Source organism: Balaenoptera borealis (genome assembly GCF_965194805.1).
Source record: "Balaenoptera borealis genome assembly, chromosome: 18".
In the NCBI taxonomy this organism is placed as follows: domain Eukaryota; kingdom Metazoa; phylum Chordata; class Mammalia; order Artiodactyla; family Balaenopteridae; genus Balaenoptera; species Balaenoptera borealis.
In genome coordinates, this window is record NC_138877.1 from 8736121 (window position 1) to 8749194 (window position 13074).

At 46.9% G+C, this 13074-nt stretch overlaps 1 long non-coding RNA gene across 2 annotated transcripts in view; it reads left to right on the forward strand.

The window, feature by feature from the left end:
* LOC309616100 overlaps positions 1–3915 on the forward strand; it is a 41019-nt gene extending 37104 nt beyond the window's left edge. The window contains exon 4 of one of the 2 annotated variants that reach the window (XR_014237273.1): positions 3902–3915. This is a non-coding gene — a long non-coding RNA (uncharacterized lncRNA). Of the gene's footprint in view, positions 1–486; positions 1802–3901 lie in introns of those variants that run through there. The other variant, XR_014237274.1, reaches the window with a different exon arrangement.
* Positions 3916–13074: the final 9159 nt, after the last annotated feature.

Below are 13074 nucleotides of genomic sequence, written 5' to 3' on the forward strand. Positions count from 1 at the left end.
TCCCCCGTAGACCCAAGATGGCAACTGTGTACCAGGCATAGGGCAGCCAGGGTCCTTAAGAAGGCAAAACCATTGCAATGAATATCTGGTGGAGCCGAATATCTCGAGAGGAGATTGACATGGTTGGTAAATACGAATGCTAAGTACTCAGAAGTCTAAGCAAATGAAAGTCCAGAGTCAAAAGATCATACCCCCAACTGAAAAACCAAGAAGAAGCAGTGCAAACATGCTATTTAGAGACATGGAATAGATACCAAATAATCATCTAAAAGAAGGAAACGTGGAGGCCTTCGGGGATAGAAATGAACAAAGGGGTCAAGCTTCTTGCAGAACTGTTTGAGTCTTCAAGCAACTGCATATAACTTAGATAAAAATAAAAATAAATTTAAAAAAAAAGGAAAAGAAAAACAAGCAAAACTTCCAAAAAAAAATTCCAGATGATCTTCAACAATTTGAAGATGACTATTAAGTTTTCCCTTCTCCCAGGTAAACTGTTACAGTTTTCTTAGCTGTCCTTCATCCAACCTCATTTCGAGATATCTTGTCATCCTGGCATCTCTTCTGGACAACGTCCCAAGTGCTCAGAACTGAGTACCACAAGGTATCACACAGCCCACCAATGCTTGACCCACTGGCATATTACAATACCTCCCACTTTAAAGCCATGTATTCCTCATCCTTTCCTTATAAATTGATGTTCTGAACCTAAATCCAGGGCTTTCATTCTTACTAAACTTCATTTCACTGAGTTTTTTGCATCCTTATCGTATTTGGTTAAAATAATTTTAAATACTGATAATACCATCCAGTAGATTAGCTCTGTCTCTCTCTCAGCTTTGGGTCGTCAATAAATTTAACAGTATTTCTGTGTATTTATCCAAGTCTTAGAGGAGATCATTGAACCAGTCACAGTGAGAACAGAGTCCTGAGTCACTAAACTTTCCCCTGGGTGGGATTCACCTGGCATCACGCACTTCGCTTTGAGTAGAGGTATTCATTCATTTGCTCGAAGATGTAATACAAGGACACTTTTGGGAGAGGAATGGAAAAGAAAAGGTACTGGTATTAATTCTAGGAATTATTCCTTCTGAAGAGTCACAGCAAGGCAATTCACAGTATCCTTCAGTTGCATCTGGGTGAAAGAGAATGAATTTGTCAGAGTTTTGCCCTATGATCGACAGCCACACACACACATACACACACAAAATTGAGTGAAACAATTTCTCTGTGCATTTGCTAGAAGCTAGAGTCCCATGTAGCATAAGCCTTCCACAGCCATGGAGCCAGGAGGCCGTGCCCTTGTGAGGTATGGAAAGGTACCACACTTCACCCCCTCTCAGGGGACCCTGGATGGGGGCAGCAGATTTGAGGTTCCAGTTGCAATGACAGCCCCCTCCAGTCTCTGCTTCTTTGGTGATTCATGCTGGTGCTTGGATAAGTGTTAGATTACTTTTTGACAAGCTGAAAGATGAAGTTCAAGGTGAACAATTGGCTGATGACCCAAATGTACTCAAATTCAACAAGCCAGCACTATGCAGGACTGTTACCTGTATCTAATCAAACCAATTTCAGAGTAGATGAAAAACTGATAGAGGAAAGGCTATTTACATCTCCCCTGTAGACGCCTTCAAAAAAGAACAGCTTTTGTCACAAGTATCCCAGGAAATCTCTCTGTTTTATGCTTGGCGGAGATTAAAAAAACGGAGATAATATGATTCTTGTCTGAATTAAGAAAATATTGGTGGATAATACAGAAACTATCATCAGAATGAACTATAAATTACAATCAAGTCCTTATTTTAAACACGGATTCGATCCCTGGTCCAGGAAGATCCCACATGCCGTGGAGCGACTAAGCCCGTGAGCCACGACTACTGAAGGCCCCATGCCTAAAGCCCGTGATCTGCGACAAGAGAAGCCACCGCAATGAGAAGCCTGCGCACTGCAATGAAGAGAAGCGCCTGCTCGCCGCAACTAGAGAAAGCCCGCACGCAGCAACGAGACCCATCGTGGCCAAAAATAATTAATTAATTAATTAAAAAATTTAAAAACAATACCACTCCCACAGTAGAAAGGAAATGTGAATTAAGAAAGCTAGATACAAAAAGAAAACAGTAATCTGACTGAATAAGCACACGTAAAATTGCCATGTAATACCATGTGTTCCTCGAAGGTGGTTGGAACCAGATTCTTTCCTTCAATTTGTTTGAGGTACAATTTACCTACCATAAAATTCACCCATTTTAAGTGTACAATTAATGAGTTTTGATAAGTTTACTGAGTTGTGCAATTATCACCATAATCTAGTTTAAGAACATTTCCATCACCCCAATAAAATCCCTCTTAATCATATACAGTTATTTCCAATTCCTACTTCCAGCCCCAGGAAACCACTAATCCACTTTCTGTATCTATAGATGTGCCTTTTTTGGCCATTTTCTGTAAATAAAATCATATGATATATGACCCTTTGTGCCTGGCTTCTTCCACTTAGCAAAGTGGAGCTGTGCTTTTGTAGAGTGTGGACCTTATATCCCACTGAATTGCCGGTCCCCAGACCCTGCTTTCTCGGCCAGCCCATCTTCTCTTGCTTTTTTCAGTCCTCTGTGCCTTGGAAAGTGGAAGGAACAATGCTGAGATCCAGAGCCAGTGCTGACCGAGGGGTGACCACACACGGAGGGGTGCAGGGAGGTGAAAACGAAGCCGGCGCGGGCCGTACAGAAACGGCGCCCAGCAGAGAAGAGCCGCCTGTTGGGTAGAATTCCCCAGGGGCCCCTGTCCTTCTTTCTCGCCCTGCGCCTCAGAGGGTATGTTCAGGGCCTTCCCGAGAGGTCAGCCTTGTGAGCTGCCTCTGGGGAGCCTCTGCCCATGGAGAAAAGGCAGAGGACGGTTCTGGGCTCAGTGGGTTGCTCTGGCCACGGACTCTCGGTGCCTGTGCCACACCCAGCTCCAGACGCCCACCCTCCCTCCTCCGGAGCCTCTGGTCTGTGGTTTCTGTACTCCACGCGGGGTAGGGTTATCTTCGTCTCCGCCTCTAAACTAAGCATAATGCCTGGAAGGTCTAAATGAGCAGGGATCGCCCTTTGTAACCAACATGCTGCTCTTTCAACACTGCTGTGTCTTTATCCCATCTTTACATCCTCTTTTTTGGCCTCGCCGCGGGGCATGTGGGATCTTAGGGGATCTTAATTCCCCGACCAGGGATCGAACCCGCGCTCCCTGCAGTGGAAACACCGGAGTCTTAACCACTGGACCGCCAGGGAAGTCCTCCGTCCTCATATTCTTACTAAGGGCTTCTGCAGGGGGAGAAGGAGGCCTGAGAGGGGAACTCCTCAAATTCCACCCAGTCTCGTTCCTTGCCCCCAAGACCGACCTTGAACCCCACACAGGGTCCTGACAAAAGCTCTGCTTCCCCAATCCCAGCACATCTGCTTCAGAGCCCAGCGCACCATTTCCAAAGCCAGGGGGAAAGAGGCCATTACCCTTCCCAGTACCACACCCAGCATAGCTTCCAACTGAAGTCTGATTTACAGTGAAGTATATGCTGTTTTCTCTGTGAAACCCCTGTGGCTATGCAGGCAGCATTCTGATTTTCTCAGAAATATCCAAACGAGGTAGTAGAAACTTCGGCACGGTCTATCAGACAGGACGCCCAGGAGTTGCTTGTTCTGCTATCAGCCTGGAGTTGGTGTAAAGGGAAGCGAGCCCCCCGCGCTCCGTACCCACCACGCCGCCCCACACAAGTGTGATTTTGTAAAGACGCACCTGTCCTGTGAACAGGGGCTCCTTTCTCCCTCTTGAAATGTGTGTCGAGAGAACGCCTTGGATATTGTTACAAACTCTTACTTGACCTGCTGTGTGATCTTCGCGTTAATTCGCTTTTTTTTTTCTTCATTTCTAGCTGAACTACTACGATTCTATCAAAGCCGTCATTGCAAGCTCCAAGCGTAAGCCCCCTGCTCTAGTCATAGGTGCTGCTCACGCTTCTCTTAAGTTTGCCATGTTCTCTCTTTGTGTGTCAGGTCCTTGGCTGTCTCCCACCTTTAGAATTTCTGCATTGCAACAGGCATCCCACACTTCGGTAATAATTCCCAGCGCAGCTCAAAATGGGACATCCTCCCACTGCTGAGTTCTATAAACTTCACTTTAGGCTGAGGGGGAGGCAGAGGGAGGGAGGGCAGGCCTATCACAGGCTTCGCACAGGCCGAGAGCTCGATCAATATTTCTTGAGTTGAAATAAGAGCAAAGTCCACTTCAAGCGATCTCAGCCTGTACCATCTGAGCAGCCCTAATGTGCCACATGATATTAAATATACAGTGATATCGACATAAAACAGTGGTCTTGGGGCCTTCGTATAAAGTGGGATTTGGGAATTTTTAAGACTTCAAAAGGCATGCTGGATGTAACAACTGTCAGCGATGGCAGCAGGAAGACCCAGAAACTGAAGACGTTTGGATTTTCTGGAAGCTGGACTTGGATCAAGTGAATTCAGAGAAAGGAGAACCCAGGTCCCAGTTCAGCCCACCCTTTTACAGCCCCAAATGCACAGCAGTCTGGGCGCGGACTTGACCAAGCAGGTCTTGGGTCTTTGAAGCAGGGCATGTGACAAGTCTGTGCTCTTCACACGCGAGTCATTTTGTCTGGACCAGACAGAAGCTGTACGTCCTGGAACTGGATGAACTCCAAGAGGTCGGTGATTCAGATTAGAACCGGGAACCAATCCCTTTACATTGGATCATTCCCTGGTTACCAGCTCATGGTCTGAAGTAGATGCAACCTCTGACTGACCCTGGGGTATTCTAACTAGAACACCTAGTGCCAGGCACTGTACTAAGTTCCTTCCATGTATTCTTTTATTTAATCTCCATAATTGCCTTATGATTAGATCCCACTACTAGCCCCATCTCACAGGTGAGTAAACTAAAGCACAGAGTAAGTAACTTGTCCTCAGGTATGGTTCAGGGCTTTTTTTTTTTTTTTCCTGTATTGAAAGAAACCCAAACTCAAATTGACATAAGCAAAAAGGACAATTTTTTTGGATGTCTTATATAACACGAGAAGGACAGGAAAGCAGCTTGGTGTCCCCCAAGATGGCAACGAACCCAGCCTCGCACGGCCTTGCCACCAACAGAGTCTGGCTGATACTCCTGGGCCCCAGTCCAACCACCCCTGGGAAGGTTCTCACTGGCCAGTTTGGCCCATCTTTGGGACCATCATGATCCACCTGACCGAGGAAGGGCAGGGGCAAAAAAAAAAACCTGGCAGTGCCCATTCAAACCACATGATTAGTGTACGGGAAGGGGTGCTTTCCAGAAGTGGGAAGAGGAAGAGGGGGATTACTGATTACAAAAAGTGAAGAATGGCTACTGCCCTGAGCCACGCAACTTGGAAATGGAAAGCCAAGAGCTTGAACCCAGGTCTGCCTCCAAAGCCTGTGCTTGTAATCCCTAGACCCACAACGAGGGCATCACTTGGGAGTGTGTCAGAAATGCAGAGTCTCGGCCACCTCTGGAACTACTGAATCTGTCTGCCTCTGAAAAGAGCTGAGGGTGACTTGTGTCCATGTCAAGTCCGAGGGGCATTCTTTAATCACGATAATACTATTTTTTTGCTAATTTTTTCCCTATCTTTTCTATATTAGTCTATTTTTTTAATTAAAAAAGTTTTTTTAATTGAAGTATAGTTGATTTACAAAGTTGTGTTAATTTCTGCTGTACAGCAAAGTGATTCGGTTGTATATACATATACATTCTTTTTTATATTCTTTTCTATGATGGTTTAGGACCTTGCTGTTTATCCATTCTATATATAATAGCTTACATCTGCTAAACCCCATCTCCCACTCCATCCCTCCCCCAACCCCCTCCATCTTGGTAACCACAAGTCTAGTCTCTCTGTCTGAGTCTGTTTCTGTTTTGTAGATAGTTTCATTTGTATCATATTTTAGATTTCACATATGAGTGCTATCATATGGTATTTGTCTTTCTCTTTCTGACTTACTTCACTTAGTATGATAATCTCTAGTTGCATCCATGTTGCTGCAAATGGCATTATTTCATTCTTTTTTACAACTGAGTAGTATTCCATTGTGTGTATGTATGTATATATATATATACATATATATATATACATATATATACATATATATATATATATGTATATATATATATATATATATATGTATATATATATATATATATATATATATATATATATATATACATACCAGACCTTCTTTATCTAATCATTCATCTGTGGACATTTAGGTTGTTTCCATGTCTTGGTTATTTTAATAGTGCTGTTATGAACATAGGGGTGCCTGTATCTTTTCAAATTATAGTTTTGTCCAGATATGTGCCCAGGGGTGGGATTGCTGGATCATATGGTAGCTCTATTTTTTGTTTTCTGAGGAAGCTCCATATTGTTTTCCACAGTGGCTGCACCAACTTACATTCCCACCAACATCGTAGGAGGGTTCCCTCTTCTCCACACCCTCTCCAGCATTTGTTATAGACTTATTAATAGTCTATTTTTATCATTGTTTTGTAATAACTTGCCACTTGAAGATCTTCTTCTTAATTCTTCACACTTACTTTATTAAACTTCATCCTTATTTTGTGAAGCTCTTGAGAGCATGTTGAAAAGCCCTATCCAATAACTCAACATCACCACTATCATATTTAATTTTCAAGTTGATACTGGTGACGATTCCTTACATGTGTTTGGCATGTACTAATTTATAAAGCATTTTCACATTTTTCAGTGGTTCTGAGTCGTGGCTGCCCTTAGAGATCTTCCGGGGAACTTTATAAAATCTGATCACTATCTGGGTCTTGCCCTCAGAGATTCTGACTGAATTGGTCTGGGATAAAGCCTGGGCATTAGGGCTTTTAAAAGCTCTCCCAGGGACTGTAGTATGTGGCCAAGATTAAAAGCACTGTTCAAGGGGTGTGGCCCAGGTATTTGTATTTTTTAGACATTTCCCAGTGACTTTAATTTGCCGCCACGGTCGAGAACCACTCACATATATTTATTATTTGATCTTCACGGTAGCAGGTGAGGTATGCATGTGTGCACTCCCATTTTACAGGTGAGGGAGTGTTAAGTCTAGAGAAGTTTGCCCATCAGGTCACTTAGCTGGAAGAAGTGGAATTGGGACTGGACTCCAGTTTTTCTGACCCAACGCCTGTATTCTACCTGCCATCCCCTAGACTTGGGTTGGTAAAGCCCTATCCCACAGGCCCTGGGGCTTGTTTGGGGCCAGCCTCATTTCAAAAGGAGATTCTGACCCTTGAGCAGAAAAAACCTCTGAACCATCATCATTCACCCTAGGGTGGTGAGAAAGTTGTAGCGGTAGAGTCTGCCTTGATCTTCTTTGTGATCTCTGGGTGGGGTCCCTGCACATCTGGGTGGCAGCAGTAGCAGCAGAAGCCTGAGAAAAGAACAAGTGAGGAGGCCAGACACAGACATGCATGTCCACTACCCAGCCCGGCCCAGCAGACAGGAGGTGTGGAAGGCTGGGAAGATGGGGCTTGTGTGTTCATCACCCAGAGGGGAGTTATGACTTGGGTCTCTTCCTACACGAGATCGTCTCCAGGTATTTCATTTGCTGGGATGATCTTTACCTTTTTCTCTTGGCCCTCCTAACTGCCCTCACCTTTTCTCACTCTTCCTCCCAACTCCATCCCCAGCCCCACTCTTGGATTTTAAGGGCCTGATTTCACCAAACAGCGCATTTGTAATGAATAAGATATTTAACATCATCTTCAGCAACTCAGACATCAGCCACCCACGCCGTGACAGCCATTTCTTTTATGAAGCCTTTCAGCTGAGCTGCGCCCGAGCATTTCTGAGCTTTGGGAAAGCTGAAATCTTAGGGTTTTTTTTTTCCTCCTTTCCTTTAGAATCTTGTTCCAGTGGCCACTGAACATCATGGAAAATCAGTAATGAGTCGTGTTCAAGGTCTCAGCCACCTGTGAAACACCACCTTGCTTCTTTCTTGACAGGACTCTGACAGAGGCCCCGTCCACCTCTGATTCATAGCTTTGGAACTCACATTTATCTTTCAAGGAAAGCTTCCTTTATCAATTTCTGATTCGCTGACATTTAAATCACCAAAATGTTAGAAAGAGATGTGCTGTGAGTATGAAGTTTCTTGGGAATTTTCATTAGACTATCCTGGAACTAGGGAACTGTGGTTTTCTAGAACGGTAATGGATAGGAATCCTAAGAAACTGAAAGTCAGCATTCAGAGACTGAAGACGCTCAGAATTCAGTGTTCGTTGTGACAGAACAAAAATCAATGAATCCGGAAGGAGGGTGTCTGGGTTCTAGCCCTGGCTCTGCCACTCTCAGAGCGGTGACCTCAGGCCTCAGTTTCCTCTCCAGTTCAACATGGAAGTTGGACACCAGGGTCTGTCCGGCTCAAGTTCACAGGTCGTCATTCTGCTGTAAGGCCCCTGTCTACCCCCTCCTCCTTCTCACATCACGGAAAGCACGGGCCACTGTGAAGTTTCTCTAGAGACCTAGACGACGCTGCTGTGGAAAGAATCACTCCACCCCAACCCCCGGTCATCGTCACTGTATCCATAGTTTCTCTGTGTTGGGCGCCTATGATGTGCCCGGCGTCGTACCAAGATGAGAATGTGGGGGATCCTTTGGAGCAAAACTCCTGGGAGAGTTGCCTCTACTTGCCCTTTCCTATGCCTGCCCTCCCAGCCTGTCTAAAACACGCTCGAACCCGGTTTTGTCCCTGCCATGCCACCAACATCCCTCTTGTAAGGGCCACCAGCGCCCCTCGTGTGGCTGAAGCAGTGACCGAGCCACATCCCACTTGCCCTCCTAACACGTGAAGCCGCAGGTCACTTGGCTTCCTTCCTGAACTTCTCTCACTCGCCTTGAGGACTCCAGCCACTCTTGGTTTCCCTTTCATCCTGCTCGTTGCCGCTTCTCTGAGTCCCTCACTTGCTCCTCTGCGTGACGTAATGTCCATGACGTAATGTTGGAGCCCCCAGAGCTCAGCCCTTGGTCCTCTTCTCTTCCACATCTGCATCACTCGCTTGATGATGTCGTCAATTCCCAAATGCACATCTCCAGTCTGGCCCCCTCCCTGAACTTCGGTCTGGTATTTCCAGCTGCCTCGGATCTATCTCTAAAGGACTTCTCCAACTTGGGTATCTCACAGACATCAGAATGAAGCCCAAACCTGAATCCAGATCTTCTCCCTCACACCGTCTTGCCCGTCTCAGTTGGCTCTAAGTCCATCCTTCCAGCGGCTCTGCCCACAATCTATCAGTCGCCCTAGACTCCTCTTTCTCGCAACCTATTCTGACCTGTTGGCCCTGCCTTCGTAATACGCCCGGAATCTGGCCTCTTCTCCCCAGCCCCACTGCTCCCATCGAGTGAGAACCACTATCTTCCCTTCCCTGGATCACTGCAAGAGCCTTGCTGCTCTCCCTGCTTCCATCCTGCCCCTATAGTCTATTCTCCACGCATCAACCAGAGATATGCTGTAAAACAAAAAGTCAGATCTGTCCAAATCCTCCAGGGCCCTTTGTGTCAGCCCGACCCTTATGTCTCTGACTTGCCCCTACTTCCTTCCTTCCTTCTCTCTGTGCCAGTCACACAATTTCCTTGAATATATTTAGGATTTTTTCACTGCTTCGTCCCTGTCCCTGGAAGGTTCTCCCTGCAAATGTCTGCATCGCTCACTCCCTCAGCTCCTTGAAGTCTTTGTTCAAATGTCATTTCTCAGTGAGGCTTCCTTGTCCACTTTACTATATATTGGAACAGTCCAGCCCCTGCCTTGGTAATCCCTATTTTTCTTACCTTGTTCTGCCCTTGTTTAAATCCATGCATCTAATCACCTTCTAATATAATATCTAATTCATCTATTCTGTTGTTGTTTGTGATCTGTCTTTCCTCATCAGAAGGCAAGCCCCTCGAAAGCAGGGGTTTTGTCTGTTTTGTTCACTGTTTTGTCCCACACACTTAGAATAGCACATGGCACATAAATAGGTGCTCGATAAACATTTATTGAATGGGTTCCTTTATGAAGTCAGAATTCATAACAAATCCATGTCTCTCCCAAAGCAGTGCTCTGAAGCATTTCACACCAGGAGAGCTGAGATTCTGTAATGACAAGCTCTCCAAGCGTTTCCTCCTGTGCCTTTCTCCTCCCGTCTCCCTGTCCGCCCCCCCGACACATCCCCACAGCGTCCTACACCTGTGTCATGCTCAGTCGGGTATGTATGTGTTCCCTCACACGCCACCCCACACACTCATACACTCCACCATATGCTACAGCCCCAGCACCCCCAGCCCTGAGTGGCCACTAGAGACCATAACCCTGTCAGGAGAAAAGGTAGATGGCTCACCCCATCCCACAACCCCCTGTAAATTAGTTCTAGTCTCCACTTCTGGTCGGTCCCCTTCCACAGCCCCTTAGGGACCCCCCTTTACATACTCCTGGACTTCAAAACTCAGCTTCAGATCAGCCAGCTATTCCCAAACGGGATCATCTCCAGCAAGAGGGAAAAACCATAACAGAAGAGACCAAGAATGGCACAGAGGCTCTGTGGCATAGGAAGTGCTTTCAAGTGCATTTGTTTATTTGAAGTGATGGAAGGCAGGACTTCCTTGCTTATTTTGGTTATTCATGAACATGAAAGGGGACATGTCTTGGTCAAGGTCATAGACCAGGCTGGGCCTCGAATGGCCTCTCTCCTGCAAACCTGAGCAGGGTCCCATTTTGTGACAGCAGATCTGTGGGCTCCTGCCACACTGAGGAAATGGATGGAGTGGAGGGAATGAAATATAGGGAGAGGTAAGCAGGAGAGGCCCCAAGGTCATCTCAGAACAGGAAGAGTAAAGGTCTGAGCTTTGGGGGGACACCCTCACCTCAGTGCTGACCCCCTGGGGTGCTCTGAGCCCGTGACTGTGGATGCGGCCTCTGGCTCAGTCCTGAAGCTGCAGTGGCTTGTCAGAATTCACCCTCCACCAGGACCCCAGAACCTGAAGACTTAGCTGCTAGTTAGTGTTCTGGGATCTGAACCCGCCTTGAATCTGCTCTAGGTTTCCATGGTGATTGCTTAAACTTTTCATCATCCCGTCTTTCAGACCTTGGGGGAGAGCAATGCGCTCTGGTTTCCATGACAACCACTTAAACATGTATCTCTGTCTGGCTCCGTTGGTAAAGAACTGCCAGAGATCATGCAAATGAACTGGCTGCTCTCCTTTTGCTTAAAAAAATAAAAATAAAGTGACACACCTGCTTAGACGTTTCAGGTCTCTGCTCATAACAAGAGGGGTGAAAGTGTCAAACTGGTGTTTGTGAAGGGTTTGCTGCATTGCTTTGACATTTCAAGTGCCCACCCAGATACACAGGCTCATGTTGCCATCTGAAGTAATTATCTACACTCAGCACTTGCCCTCCTCTCCCCTCCGCCTGGCAGATGAAAGAGCTGCAAGTTCAAGGCTGTTTACCTTCCCGCTGCACGCTAAAGGGGGAAGGAAGGACAGGGCCAGAGCCACTGACCCGACCCAGCCCTTGGCCCCTGTGGGGAGGAGCCACGGAGAGCAGGGTCCTACCCTCAACTCGCTGTCCGTAAGCCGGCCAGGGGTGGCTCCGGACTCGGGCTACAGCCCCAAATAACGTGGAAGCCACAGACCCCAGTCGTTCGGAAATGACTCTGCTTCCCTGTCGGAATTCATGGAAGGGAGAACAGCCACGTGACTCTGCAGAAAAGCTCACAAGGGGAAAGATGGGGCTCGTTCCCCCACCCCAGACACCTGCCCAATCCTCCCAACACGCCCTAAACCAGAGGCCCTGAGAGGCATAACGGGCCCAGCAGCCACAGACAGAGGTAAAGCATGTTTTGAAGCTGGGTACCACCATGTACAATTCTGGCGGTTTCCAGTGAAAGCTAGAGATTTCCCACTTCTCCGGGGAAATCGGCAGGCCTACCTCAGTCCTACCTCCCGTGGGTCCGCTGGGTGGCAGTAGCTCCACCCTCGGGAGGCGAGGCCTCCACCCGCTTTGACTGAACTTTTCTGAGTACCACATTCTTCTCCCTGAGTCCCGGAAAAGAGTTGAGCTTATAATTTGTGATAACAGGCACAAGACACAGACCAAACCAATTATCCTTCGGCCAATTGCTGAAGTCACAAACGACGGAAGAGGATTCTTATTTGGGGGTAGAGGGACGGAGAGGGGGTGAAGACAAATGTTCTTCACCTTCTTCCTCCAAGGTCCTTTAGGCACCTTCAAGGCTGCGGTCGGAGGGGGAAAGGCAGACGGGTGGACGGGAGATGCGCTGGTAAGGGTGTGATCATCTTCGGGTGAGACCGTTACCAGCTCGGGTCCTTGGACTCTTTAATCAATAGATATTCATAAGAGGCCCAATGAGGAATTCAGGCAAGGCTTTATTGGGACTGCAGAAAGGGAGCGAGAACAAGTAACAGGTGCCCTTGCTCGCTTCCGGAAGCGGGGGGAGATGGTTCCTTAGATGCGGGGTGGGGTAGGGGCAGGGATCAATGGGTCAGGCCCACAGTGGTGGCTTAGGTGGTCTGCCCACCCCCTTGGCGGTGCTGTGTGCAGGGGGCATGCGCAGTACCCTGCTTTGCTCTCCGCACCTCAGAAATGGCAGCTGATGGCCTTTTTGTATCTTACTGTTCACAATTGCCCCAGCTGGGCACCCATGTAGTTATTTTTAGTCCCTTATAGTTACTTTGTATTTTTTTTCTGGAGGAGACTTTTATGTAAGTGCAAGCACTCCAGTAAAGGGTCCCAGGTCCCAGCCTGTCTCAAGACCAACGTCTAAAACCTACAGGAAGGCCCTTGAGCGTTTCTGTGTGATGCTTCTGTATGATGCTACTATTTTGACTCCACTGTTCAGTACATTCATAAGCCCAAAAGTCATTGGACTAAAAATATCTGTCCAAATAATTGTAGGATGAAATTGGCTGGTTGGCTGATGAAAACCGTAGGCCCTGATTTAGGGGTCAGACGGTGCTCCTTGGCCCTACTGTTTTCTTTACATCAAGTTTCTAACCTCTCCAGGTGTAAGTTTTCT